Raw genomic sequence first — 12,059 nt, forward strand, 5'->3', positions numbered from 1 at the left:
CCCATCCACCTCCCCAGAACTCCAAATGCACAAAGCAGGATCTGCAGCCCCTCTGTGCCCCCATCCACCTCTCCAGAACTCCCTCTGCACACAGCAGGATCTGCAGCCCCTCTGTGCCCCCATCCACCTCCCCAGAACTCCAAATGCACAAAGCAGGATCTGCAGCACCTCTGTGCCTCCATCCACCTCCCCAGAACTCCCTCTGCACACCCCCAGCCCTGCTCTGCCGTCACAGCCTTCATTTTCCCTTTCATGGATTTTTGCTTGAAAAAGCAGCACTGCCTCGATTGTCTATTTTCAGCCTATATTTAAGAAAACCCTTTGGTTCCATTTGTAGCCACATCCTGTCTCAGCCTCCCCCTCTTTTTGTTCCTAAATATAAGGCTGATGCAATTTGATGTGACATGACAAAATAGCACATTTGCATTGGCAGAAACTTTCTCTCAGCAGCAGTAATTAAAGGGAGTAGATGAGACATTGCTGAAATTGGTGTTTATTTAGCCTGGAAATAAAAGGCTTCAAGATGTCTTGAGAGGAATGTTCAAGTGTGTCACGACCATGAAACTCCTCAATGAGCACCGCCTTCTACAGGCTTCCTTTCTGACAAAGAAATGGTCACTCAAACACTGCCACTGATTTAAAGAGAGTGAAAAATCAGCACTCTGTAGACCATATTCGTAACTAGTGAAAATTATTTAATGTGTTTCTTGGGGTTATAAATAGTACCAGGACACTTGTGGTTACACATAWGACAAAGTCAGTCTAACTTTAGAGCACAGCCTCTCTCAAAATGAGAAGAAAATGAAGATTTCATTGACTACAGGGAGAAACGGGTGCTTAAATGAATTTTTGATCTGAGATGCAACAGCAGAGGCCAYGTACTCACCTTCACTTACCATACAGATTTTTGTTACTGTCAATGACACAAATCCAGAAACAGCAGCCTGAATCCTGTGACTTCAACAGGATTCACACTATAGATTGAAAGTCAACTACAAAACTCATGAAATAATTTACTGTGCCCTGTTTTGCTGAACAGATGCACTGCAAATACCTGACAGGATCAGGTAATGTCAGCTTCCTGTGTTCTATTCCATTATTGATGACAGCACCAGCAGGCAGTGGTGGAAGAAGAGCAGTATTTGGAAGTTGTGGCTTTTTTCTTGATATTTAAAAGGCAAAGTTAGTTTACTTAATCCATGTGAAGAATCCAGGGAAAGGTCTGGTGRCTGTTCCATAGGCCATAGGATTCAGCAGACATAATATGGCTTCAAGGGAAACATCCTGCTCAGAAGCATCTTCCCTCTACTTGTGCACACAAGGCTATTCTTTAAAACCCATCTGTGATCAGCTCCAAACCGGCAGCCCACGTTTCGAGCAGGCTCGTTTCCATCCTAACACAGATGGCACCAAGAACAGGGCAGGCCAGAAAAAAATCAGTTTGCATATTATGCTTCAGTTTTTATGGGTCAGATTACCATTCAAAGCCATCAAAATGGCAACCCATATGTGATGTGTCTGCCATCGGAACTGAAGTGATACACCACCAAAATCTTAACGGGGTTGGCTAGAAAAGATTTGATTAACCCTGGACTAACCTCTGATATTTAAAAGTAAAGATCTTTTCTGTCACAAATTTATTTTTTACTTTGACAGATCAATGAAATAGCTTGGTGAGTCAAAAAGGAAAAGACATGAAGCCATCTTCATCGCTGAAGAAGTGCATCGGCATGGCTCTCTTGGCAGAAGGGAGCTCAGCTTCTGTGCCAAATATTCGCTTCCTCAGTGAGCCAGGTGCAGATGTTGGCTATGTCATCTGTTCTCAACTTCTTTGTTCTACAAGCCAGAAAAGTGTTCCCACAGCTTTGGGGGGAAAATGGGGATGTGAAGAGCTCTGTGTATGCTTTCAGTGGTGAAGAATTTCTTGCAGAAATAAGAAATGAGCCATTCCCCCCACTTGTGACTATTAACCAGTGTCCTATACAACCTGAAGGGATGCTGCAACAAGGTCAAAGCCTTGGCATTCTSTTTCCAGCCTCCTACACATCCTCTGCCTTCCTGCAGTGCCAGCTACAGCTGATTCCCTGTTCAGGGGGGGCATTATCCCAGATGCTCCAGAAGCTCTGCTGTCACAGGGACAGGCTTTAAAGAGGGCAAGTCTCTCCTGGGAGAAGTCTATTGAATGGTAAAAGGTGTTTTAAATGTCCTGCTAGGTTATCATGGCACCTGGATGCAAACAACTGCCATGCTGACAGCCATGGCCACCACTCTGTGTCACTGTCAATGGGAACACTCTTCATTCACAGGAGTTTTCAGCCCTCTAACCTGTCTGTGTGATATTTTGGTCAATKCTGATACTTCAGGTGCTTAGCCTCAACCAGGTACAATGTACACAGCAACAGCAGATTCCCTCCACCATGCCAAGACTCCTGATCYAGTTGTAGTATGAAAATATTGTTTATTTGGTATCTTACTGGCAATCTGTAATTTGGGTTCTACTACTGTATTCATCAGCATGACTGGGATAGAGACAGGGTGATCCTGAACGTAAAAGGCTGTTTAGAAACATTTCCTGTAAACATGTACAGTCACATACCAATTCTGCACCAACTTAATTTCTACCATTTCTTTGTGATTTGGCATTTTCACTGTATGAGGTAAATAAGGTCCTAAAGATGTCCATAAAACAACCAAAAATTTACTGACAGCATCCAGAATAGAGGATTTAATTATCTTCACAGATTAGGCCTATCCAAGTCCAAAAGTAAGCAAGAGACCTGCAGAGAACAATCAATTTTCATTATCTGTTTCTCCTCAACTCGCTACTTGAAGTGCCATTAATAAAGAAGTGCCGAGAAGCCTGTCAATAAATAGCTCAATTTATCCCCATGGAAGCTCTCAGTTTTGTCTGACCCATCACATGAATGCATGGCTTTGACATGAACAGGCTGTTGCTTTCAGTCATCTACTCAGAAAAAYTTTATTAAACATACACTCCAAAAAGATTTAAGTAGAGAGAAATTCTGACTGAAGAGAACTGAYCCTTCAATATTTCCCTTCAATATTTCATCTCAATAAGAGTTGCTGTAGGTAAGAAARCATTTACCTCCTTTAAAGAGCCACATTTTCTTGCACTCAGGATTCTGTACAAAAAGAATTACTTTACAGTATTCTGTATACAAAAAACTGCTTCGGACCCAGGCAACAACAGATTACACAAAAAAAACTCCTTTCTCGAATACTTGACTGTACAGTGAGTAAAGCAAATCAACTCATTCTCTAAAACCAACACTAATTTATTTATTTATTTAGAACCTATCCTAAGTTTGTTGAAGTCAAGCAAATGGATTGCTMTGACTATCCAAAGACATCTGGACCWGGTTTTASGTCAGATCCTATCACAGAGGCTTTCAAGTCCTGGAAGATAACCACAATGGAGACTCTAAACTGAGCTTTTTTGCCTCCCTTTGAAAGACACAAGTGTTTGAAAAATTTAAGAACTGAACCCCAAAAACTGCCTTATTTTTACGTACCATCTAAATTTTCCTTTCTGAGAGTGGAGGGCCTCTGATAAGTAAGTTGGCTCAGTCCTGCAGAAAAGCCCTCTCATTAACATTGTTAATTAGCCCCTAGCAGGTACACCACCAGTTAGCCATCCCAGCAGGACATTCACCACACCCTTTCAGAAGTGCTAACTCATAGCAATGTAATACCCAGAGAGCACCACAATGAACTTGTCCTTAGGCTGAGATTCAAACCAGCAGTTACTGCTATAATTCACTTAGCAGAGCATCAAGCACCTGGGCTCAGGAAGCTTTCCAAATCTGCTSTAAATACACCCAGCTGAGCTTTGTGAACACAATGAAATAGTATCAGTTGCTCTGTTTCATTGTTCAGTGATAAACAAGTGTTTAAGGTCTAACCTGAWTTTCCACTTTGGAAGTAGAAGAGTCTTTTAAAGAAAAGTTCATGTGAAATTTGGGGTTCCTTTGTGCTGCCAAAGTGTATAAAGAGCACTGATGTAAATGGGAATGACACTCCTAACATGGTTACTAGCTGGTGTAAGTTAGTTCAAGCCAATAATCTCCAACTTGCTGCCCTATTTTTATCTACTAAAAGCCCAGTGTCTTCTGGTGATCCTGCAGTGCAGAGCTGACCTGYACTCAATCCCTTCTGCCCATCAGACTGCTGAGAAGATTTCTGCATCTTCATACACCACCCCCAAAGAGCTGCAGCCTGGAACAATGTCTGCATGGTCCTGTTGATTTTAGTACAGAACCTTTAAAAACAAATCATAAATTTCTAGTGTGCCCCTGTTTGAGAAAAACAGGCTTACTTTTCAAGCACAGACGTACTTCCAAGCAAAACCTGGAGCCCATGTTCATTCCTGTCTATGAATGGAGCAACAACATTGCTGCTCAATTTCTTATTTATCTTATATCACCCATGCTCACCATATCCAAAAGAAATACAAAAATGCTATCTGCAAAGTCTTTACACTTCAATTAATTTAATAAAATGATTGATATCATTTACTACAGGTAAACAGGTATAAATCTGCTGCTCCTAACATGCCCAAACTTATTTATCAGTTTGTCTTTATGGAAATTTTTTCAGTGGGCAGACAAAGACCAAAGCCACACACAGCATTATTTTTCAGAGGGTTGCCATTGTTTGTTTGTTTGTTTGTGGAATGATGAATCTCATTTATTGCATTATATCCTCTGTATGCCACTACTCTGTTTCCCATTGGTGTGAGAACTGGAGCAGGAGCAGAATCAACTGATCTGCTCAAATCTTTCTTCCCCAGCATCAACTGGTCAGCTTTTACTGGGAGAAACACTTCCATAGCAATCTGACCTGACTTCTGCCTCATTTGTTTGCAATGAAAGAGTTAATATCTGTGACCCAAATATGGAGACCCATTTTAAACTTGCTGAAAATTGCTTTTTAATCCTAGCTCTCGAGGATTTCCTTTGAAACCATCTGCCATGCACGCTGGGTACTCTTTCCCTGTATATATGCAGGATTACTGGAATATGGATTCTTTTGTGTAACTTAATACATTTCAGCATATTAAAAAATTAGTTGAAATTTCCATTATTTTCTGATTTCAACTGCCATAAAAATGACTGTAGAAGTCAAAATCAYTGACAAGTTCATGGCAGAGCCAGCACCCATACTTATCTGATTTTTTGCAGTATTTACCTTGCAATTCTAGTGTTTAGTCAGTCTGAGACRGGCTGGGTTTAAGGAATAGTTATGAGTTACTAATACAACTTATGTACATGCTTCCAATCAAGCTCAAGAAATTTCCTGGATAGGAATGGATTTAATCATGTGCTTTATCATGCTTAAATTTCCCATGCCTACTTTCAAGACTGGAAGACACAACATCATAATAATTAGAGATCAGAAAATATTTTGCAATATTATTTCAAAACTATTGCCCAGCTTTTTCTATTTTCTTGCTATGAGCCTTTATGCAGTTGTATTTTTACAGTACAAATATTGAAGAGAAAACATCACACTAGTAAATAAACTGAATTTTAAGATTGACACATGCAACAACGTATCTTTTAGCAAATATCCAAAACTTAAACCAAAGTATATTTCTTACTATCACAATAATTACAGAGTGATTGAAATAGCAAGYATTCAGCAAGCTAGATTTATAAACAATTTACTGGACCAGCTTATAAAGAAAAAAAAAATCTAAATCCCAGTACAATTATTGAGCATCTTCAGAGTGAAATATTTTTAAAAATTTTGATTTCCCTGCCAACAGAACAGAGAACAATGACAATTATTTGCATAGGTTTAATCCCTATAAATAATAAAATTTATAAATAATATTTATAAATAAATAAATAAATAAATAAATAATTTATAAATAAATTTATAAATAATAAAATTTCACAGCCAGACAACCAAGATCTGATACAAGTGAGTGGCAATGCAGAATCCCCTTCCAAACCAAAGGCAGGATCTCACTCMCTTTGATGCCTTTTTCCTAGAAAGGAGCTGTGTTAGATGTGATTAATATACAGGATAGATCTACACGTGCAGATGTTGCAAGAATGTRGAGGAAAAAACAAGCAAATCATTCTGTTTCAGCAGTACCAGATGTTGAAGCATCATCCTGCCGACATGTTACTTTTAATACAATATTGCTCATAAAATGAGGGGAGAGGATAGAATCAATGCCCAATTACCCAGTTTTTTCAGGGTTTCCATTTTAATGAGCTTCCTGAATGATTCTGTCCTTTTAATTTTCCTCCTCTAATAATCCTATCAAATTAGTTTTGTCTAAAACATCAGCAAAAAGAAAATCAGCTGTCTAAAAAAAAAATCCTAAAACTGCTGGTAGTAGGTTCTTAAAAATGACACATTATACATCGTTTACTTCTGTATAAATGCAGAGCAATTCCCAAGATCCTACAGMACTGCTGGGATTAGACTTGAGTGACTGAAAACAGCTTGGTGTCCCAACACATCTGCTAATGGCAAATGGATAGAAACAGTGCAATGGCATTTGCAGATAGATCAGTGCTGAAAAAACAACCAAATGCAGAATAAATAGATTAAAGGCACCTTTCTGTGGCTAAGGGAAGGATTAGGTGAAGCCTGGCCTGCATTCCAGCTGCAGACTAACCTGCTTTCCTGCTAGACTGCATCTGCCACTCGTGTTGTCACCAGTGCCAGTGAGTTCCCACCTGCCACCTGGGCAGCCATGTGAGGAGCTGGTGACAACAGGGATGGCAGCAGGGACACTGCAGTGGCACAGAGCACAAAGCCATCCCCAAATCTGCCAGGCAGCACCAGCTCCAAAGAGCCCTGCACACCCTCTGTAGTGAGGCAGTGCTGGGTGAGCATGAGCAAGAGCTCCAGCGATGGCACCCACAGCCTGTGAACAAAAAAAAAAAAAAATAACAGCAAACCCCCAACAGCCAGAACTGTTCACAGAGCAGCTTTCTTACAACTCACTGGTCCCCCAATGCCACAGGAATTAGTGATGTGGAACTAATTGATACAAATCTCCTGAGGGGAGAGTTGCTGCTGGTTATCTTGAGATGAGAAATTTAGTCCAGCAGGATAAATTGGACAGACAGCTGAAAAGCTTTAGTTCTCCTGGTAGAAAAGGAATTGATCTGGTAAAGAAAGCCCTTAAAGAGATATTATCATGTCAAAAAATATAGGGCTAGGAAAAACATTAGGTCTTGAAACAACCGAGAGACCTCCAAAAACTTTGTGTTTTTATCAGTACAGCTAATTATTTCCACTTTCACACTAAAGATGAAAAACTGAAGATGTCAAAATTTTAACATTTCTCCCAGTTAAACTTAAGTTCTGAATATAATTATGAAACTGCTATAAAAATCCCTGTTCTTCAATTAGTGATTTTATTTCTGCATCTAGTATTTTTACTTATCAATTCCCCTTCCACCAAGCTGAAGATAAATAGAAGTATTCAGATATTCACAGTCATGTAAGATTCTATTCAGGATTCTGCCAAAATGTTGTATCAGACTTTTCCAAATTAATTTTGCTACCAGATTCCTCAATTTCATTCAGTACAATCATTTTTTTGATAAACAAAATAACAAGAGTTCACATGCATGTCATATGTACAGCCTGCATTTTTTGCTCCAAAGTGCCCATATGCAAGATTTACTTYCTTCATGAACACCCGATTTCAAGGACAGGATTAGGAAGCAACAACACAACAATGGATTCTCAAAAGGCACCTACAATCCCTGGAGTATTGGCTCATCTGCATGGCCACACTGAAGCTGTGGGACTCCAGAACATGAGGATTGTACTTGGGGACAATGGGATGTCACAGCTCTGCTGTGTTCTGCTGGGCCCAAAGCTCTCCTGAGGCTGTCATGGAATCAAACACCCCAAACTTGCTGAGAATAGAAAAATCTGAGCAAAAGCTCTCAAATGAACCAAATTCTTCATAGACAACCAATGCCTGTTGTCTGACCAGACAGACAGAGCTTCCATCACCTGAACCACCGCCTCCAAAGTTACATGGAACTGAAAATTTCCAAACCCATTCTCTTCCTTAGACAAGTGGGTTTGAATCAGGACAGGAACCAAGGTGAACTCAGAGCTGAGTTAAGCCTATCCAGGCTGAGGCACACCCCAGCAGCTGAGAATCTCTGCTCTCCATGGAGGCCATGGCCACCCTGATCCTTAGACAGGGTAATTCAGAGCTCCTCTACCCAACTTGAGSCTTGGCACCACTGTCAGCTACCAGTTTACTCCAGAAACAGCGGATCATGGAGAACAAGGTCACTCAGAACATGGCATATTTAAACAAGCAGCAAAGAGAGATGCAACTCACAGAAAAAACATAAATGTACCATCACACACAGCTTAAAATCATGCAGTGCTTTTTGCCTGGAGAGGAGGAAAGGGAAGCAGCCTGCTTCTCTCCCCACTCCTAAACCCATCATTTAGGGATGCTGCTTGCACAAGGACAAGTGCCTTGTGGTGATGCTTTCAATTCTCCACCTTCTAGGGAAGATAACACGCTGTGGAGCTATTTTAAGAACAACTCATTCACAAAGGTCTCCAATTCAGTCTTCAGAGACAGAGATGATTTTCTTGCTGCTTCAACATCTTTACTGGCATGACATTTGCTTCAGAGGGAATTCATTTGCTGTTCTAACATCAGAATGGAGCAAGAGCAGCTGCCAGGAGAAGGATAAAAGGAAACACTGTCGACAAAGAGCAGCAGGGTCATTTGTGGTGCAAAGAAATATAGAACAGAGGGAACCGCAGAACTGACACTTTCTCCAGRAAGCAGCAGGGGATAAAGACATCCCCTCTGCCTCCTGCAACTGGTGTTTAGCAGGAAGGATGAAAATGAGACAGAAAAGACTGAACAATCAGGCTGAAGTTTTTAAATGACTAATTATTACAAATCAGCTGTAAGCACCTGAACATTCCCATTTAAAGCCAAGCTTATGTTKAAGTTCTGCAGTCAGTGAAGAATTCAGCAAGTCCTTCAGAACTCACACAAGAAAACATTTCTGTCGAGAAAGCTCTGCAGAGCATGAGCTCAGTGTAGTGGAGGTGACACCTTTGGGATGATTTCAAGCTGCAGTGCTAATCCTGACCATCTATCTGTATATGCAGCATTTCCCTCTATCTTATTAAAACATTGCCCTGATCAGGGCAGGGAATTGTCCCTCATTCCACAAGACAAATAGATCCCATCCTCCTCTTAGATGAAGAGATACTGCCATCCTTGCAAAYGTTCAGACAGAAACCTTTATAGATATCCAAAGCTAAACCAAAATATTCTCTCCCCTGATCCACACTGCATTTTATTAATGGAGCAATTTATTCTTTTCCAGATTCACAGAGAAAAGGTTTTAAAGACAAAAACTCTGGAAAATTATTCTTTGCAAAGAAATGGGCCAACAKAYTCAAACAGCAATTTCAATTCCATGRTATTTCGTGTCTATGATTACTCTGTTGCACGTTAGRATCACAGTTTATTTAGAGCATGGTATTTATCTGACTAACCAACCTTCTCAGATTCACAGGCATTAGCACCATGTTTATGACACTCTTWAAGAGTTTCAGCATCAGGATTTATGAATTACATATTTCCAGGGCATTACAGAACACTGAGGACTCTATCTGCAGTGTTATATCAGGGTATGTGTGGGCTTGTCAAACACCCACATGATAAATTATCAATAGTGCAGCTCAGAGTACCCCTTTCGTGGATCAGAGACAAAYCTGTGCATTTTATTATGCTTTGTTCCACTTMATGTTATTTCTTTCTGCATTRAAGAATCACAAAAACCCTACATGCCTAAACGCTGAAGGATGTTGATGCACAACACACAATCAAAAGACTTATTCGAGTATTTCGAGTCCTGTTTTCACAGTTCATATGGGACAAGAAGAAAAAGCTGATAAATTACRTCTGGAACTGGACCATTACATTTTATAGTTCAAGATTATACAATATTTTGTGGAGAATTTTAAGGTTAAAACACTGCTGAGGAGCATCAAAGCAACAGGACTAGCTGATTACAAATTGTCTTCCATSCCTTGCCTGTATGCAGAGCACTGTCAAAGAGATTATATCCCTGCAAAGCAAGTGTCAWATCCAAGGGGAAAATAAATCTCTTAAGAGTCAGAAAAGACTAAACTTGAAGCAGTGGATTTTCAGCAATGTGAACAMGAGTGAGCTCCGTGTTTCTGATGCACAGTGTTGACTTTTATATGCAGTTTTTACGTAAGTTTAGCACAGACAACCCCGGCTACACCAGCATTCATTTGCAGACAGCAGAGCTGCATTCCAGCAYTTACTGTGAGTGCAATGATAAGGCACAAATGCACGTCCCCATGGGTAACTGTGCTCACCAGCAAGRGATTAGAATTGATGTGCCTCTCACAGCTCTGTTGGGCTCTTTCCCTGCCCAGGTAGGACCAGGGGCAGCGAAGGAAAGGCTGTCACCAGCACAGCAGGTGCAGATCCCCTGGCACTCACTGACTGCTCTGCAACCGCTCACACCCAGTTCAGTTACCTGAAAGAACCTCTTTATCACATCACATCACATCACAGGTAATTTAATTCTACGCCCATGGGAAAGGCTCCAGTAACCTGAGAGTTTTCTGAAGTAAAACTATTAATCAGATATGATTATTCACGTGAGAAATGGGAAGTGTTAAAACTGTCGAGTTTTTACCTATTCCTGTGTTTTGGGGAACACTGATGCCTTACCCAAAGACACTGCAGTCCCCAAGCACGCAGATTCACGGCATGAGGGAACTAAAACCAAAGAAAATTTGGGTCCTGGTTAACACGTACCTCGCACGGAGCCCCCTGAGCATGTTCTGAGCACGCTGCAGGGAGCCTGGCAGGGACTGCCTCGGGCAATGGGCCACGGCCGCGCTGCTGAGRGCATCTCAACCCTATCATTAGCGGTTTATTTCCCTTTCCTGCCAAGGGGAGCTCACGGGCGGCGTGACACGGTGCCACCGCCTGCTGCCACAGCCCAAGGGCCCCGCTGCCAGCCCGGCACTTCGCCGCTCGCCGCTTCTTAGAAATTGGAAAAACAGGCCCCTAAACGCCACAGACCGCCAGGCCCTTCGCGGGCAGCCCCCAATGGTCCCCTGTGCTGTGGTAGCGGGGGATGGAGTGGGGTCGGCCCGCAGCCAGCGAGACCCGGGGGATGAGAGGGGGCACTGGGGTACCGCCGGCGGGTACCGGGCCCGGGCAGCGGGAGCCGGGAGGGCGCAAGGACACGGGGACTGGGAACACCGGAACCCAGCGCAGCCCTCAGCCCGCCCTGACCGCGGCTCCCGCTCCGCTCCCGCCGCCCCCTCAGCGCCCACGGTGACCCCACGCGCGCCGCGTCCTCACCTCACCCCGCCCCGCGCCGCTATTGGCCCGATCGGCYGCCCGTCAGCAGCTCCCCCTCCGCCCATTGGCTGTCTGCCGKCTGTGGGCGGGCGCACCGGGCACTTCCGCATCCGTCACGCGGCGCTGCGCTCTGTGATTTGTGGAGCGGMGGCTCCGTCACCGCCCACCGGCTCCGASCACTGGTGAGGGGAGCTGTCAGTCACAGCGCGGCCCCGCCTCCCGGTGCCATTGGCCCAGTAACCCCTTTTCGGGCTTTCGTTTCTCTTCATTGGCTAATTGSGTTGGATGGGCGGCTGCGATTGGGCCAAAAGCGGGTCCCGGGGGCGGGACTTGGCGCAGGAGCGGAGCCCATTGGCCAGCGGGTCAACGTGATTGGCAGGAAGGTGAGGAGGCGGGGCCGGCCGGGGTGAGGGTTGTGTGAGGTGAGGGAATCTCGCGGGGTCTCGGCGGCTGCGGGCGCGGCGGCGCGCGGTGATTGGCCGGCGGGGTCACGGGGGCGGGGCCGCGCGGCGGAGGGGGGCTCCGCACGGCCGCGCGCGGTGGGCGGGGCGCGCCGGGCGCCGCGCGGTGATTGGTCGGGGGCGGCTCTCGCGCAGCCCAGCGGGCCGGGCGCGATTGGCTGCGGGCGGCGTCGGGCGCGCGCCCCGCAGGGGGGGGGAGC

At 43.9% G+C, this 12,059-nt stretch overlaps 1 protein-coding gene across 1 annotated transcript in view; it reads right to left on the reverse strand.

Annotated features, from left to right (window-relative positions):
- LYRM9 (LYR motif containing 9) overlaps nucleotides 1-11,060 on the reverse strand; it is a 26,748-nt gene extending 15,688 nt beyond the window's left edge. Inside the window, exon 1 of the mRNA XM_057379436.1 lies at nucleotides 10,757-11,060. The gene's annotated coding sequence lies outside the window, so the exon portion shown is untranslated. The remainder of the gene's footprint in view (nucleotides 1-10,756) is intronic.
- Between the last annotated feature and the right edge of the window lie 999 nt (nucleotides 11,061-12,059).

The sequence above is a fragment of the Malurus melanocephalus genome, unplaced genomic scaffold, assembly GCF_030028575.1.
Source record: "Malurus melanocephalus ecotype Western Australia unplaced genomic scaffold, MMel_1.1 scaffold_406, whole genome shotgun sequence".
In the NCBI taxonomy this organism is placed as follows: Eukaryota; Metazoa; Chordata; class Aves; order Passeriformes; family Maluridae; genus Malurus; species Malurus melanocephalus.